This window comes from Propithecus coquereli, unplaced genomic scaffold (assembly GCF_000956105.1).
Source record: "Propithecus coquereli isolate 6110/MARCELLA unplaced genomic scaffold, Pcoq_1.0 Scaffold353, whole genome shotgun sequence".
Taxonomy (NCBI): Eukaryota; Metazoa; Chordata; class Mammalia; order Primates; family Indriidae; genus Propithecus; species Propithecus coquereli.
In genome coordinates, this window is record NW_012149208.1 from 1,204,447 (window position 1) to 1,206,599 (window position 2,153).

Below are 2,153 nucleotides of genomic sequence, written 5' to 3' on the forward strand. Positions count from 1 at the left end.
CTTGCTATGTCTGCCAGGCTGGAGTGCAGTGGCACTATCACCGCTCACTGCAGCCTCAAACTCCTGGACTCAAGGGATCCTCCTGCCTCAGCCTCCCAAGTAGCTGGCACTATAGGCACCAGCCACTGCTTCTGGCTATTTTTTTTTATTTTTTGTAGAGACGGGGTCTCGCTATGCTCCTGCCTCAGCCTCCCAAGTAGCTGGCACTATAGGCACCAGCCACTGCTTCTGGCTATTTTTTTTTATTTTTTGTAGAGACGGGGTCTCGCTATGTTGCCTAGCCTGGCTGGTCTGGAACTCTGGGGCACAAGCAGTTCTCCTGCCTTGGCCTCCCAAAATGCTGAGATTACAGGCGTTAGCCACTGCGCCCAGCCTGTTGGAAGATTTTTAATTACTGTTTCAATCTCTTTAATAGTTATGGGAATATTCAGGTTTTTCATTTCTTTGTGAGTCATTTGGTAAATTATTATTTCTAGGAATTTTTCCCTTTCATCTAAACTTTTTACATTTATTGGCATTAAATTGTTCATAATTTCTTCTTAATATATTTTATACATATATGGGATCTCTTGTAATGTCCCCTCCTTCGTTCCTAATATTAATTATTTATTCATTCTCTTTTTCTTTGTTTAGTCTCACCAGAGTTTTACCAACTTAATTAGTCTTTTTGAAGAACAAAGTTCAGTACTTTGAAAAAAAATTCTTTCCATTGTATGTTTGGTTTCTATTTCATTAATTTCTTCTCTTATATTGATTATTTCATTCTTCTACTTTCTGCTAGTGTAACTTCCCGAAATGCATCCTTGGCATATTAATTTTCAATAATTCTTCTTTTTAAGTATATGCATTTGACGCTATAGATTTTAATCTAAACGTCATTTTAGCTACACCTGCACATTTCATATGTAATAGTTTCACTACTATCGTAGCTGCCCCCTTATCTGTGGTTTTGCTCTCTGCCGTGTTTCAGTTACCTGTGGTCAGTTGTGATCTGAAAATATTAAATGAAAAATCCCAGAAATAACTCATAACTTTTAAATTGCATGCCATTCTGAGTAACGTGGCGAAATCTCACGCTGTTCCGCCGTGTCCCACCCAGGAGGTGAATCATCCCTCTGTCCAGCGTATCCACGCTGAGTATTCATTTAGTAGCCGTCTAGGTTATCAGATGGACTGTCACGGTATCGGTGCCCGTGTTGGAGTAACCTTTATTTGACTTCATAACGGCCCAAGACAACGAAAGTTGTGATGCTGTCATATTATTGCAGTTGTTCTATTTCATTATTAGTTACTGTTAATCTCTGTGTCTAATTTATGAATTAAACTTTATCATAGGTGTGTGTGCACAGGAAGAAACAGCGTATCCGGGGTTCCGTACCATCTGTTGTCTCAGGCATCTGCTGGAGGCCGGGAACGCATCCCTGTGGGTAAGGGGGGCTGCTGGATTCAGTTCTTTGGCTTATGAATTGGTAGGAGTTCTTTACATATTCTGGATATAAGCCATTTACTAATTATATATTTTGAAAATATTTCCTCTTACTTTGTATCACTCTTGTAATGATATTTTGATGAACGGAAAATGTTAATTTTAGTATAGTTCAATTTGTGCATATTTTTTACATGTGTTTAGTTTAATAAACTTTTCTCTATCCTGAAATGAAGATATTCTCCTGTAGTATCTTCTAAAAACTTTATATTTGCACCTTTTCCAGCAGAGACTTTTTTGAATTATAATAATTCATCACGTTGCTGTGGGAAAACCGGCAGTGTGCTTAGAAATCTTACAAACAACGACCCTCCCCTTTAACCCGGTCACTCGCTTCTAGGAATCAATCCTAAGGAAACGGTTTTCAGGAAATAATAATTCAATTCACTTCCAAGAAATAATCATAAGGATTTTCATTAAAGCACAACATATAATAAAATAACTTAGGTGAGTTAGATATACAATAAAGTGAGGCATATCTCTAATGAAATATTTTGCAGCTATTGAGAAATCATTATGAGATTCTGAGATTTGCACATAAACCTTAATTGTTATTTCACTTCATCACAAATAAGCACAACATATAATAAAATAACTTAGGTGAGTTAGATATACAATAAAGTAAGGCATATCTCTAATGAAATATTTTGCAGCTATTGAGAAATCA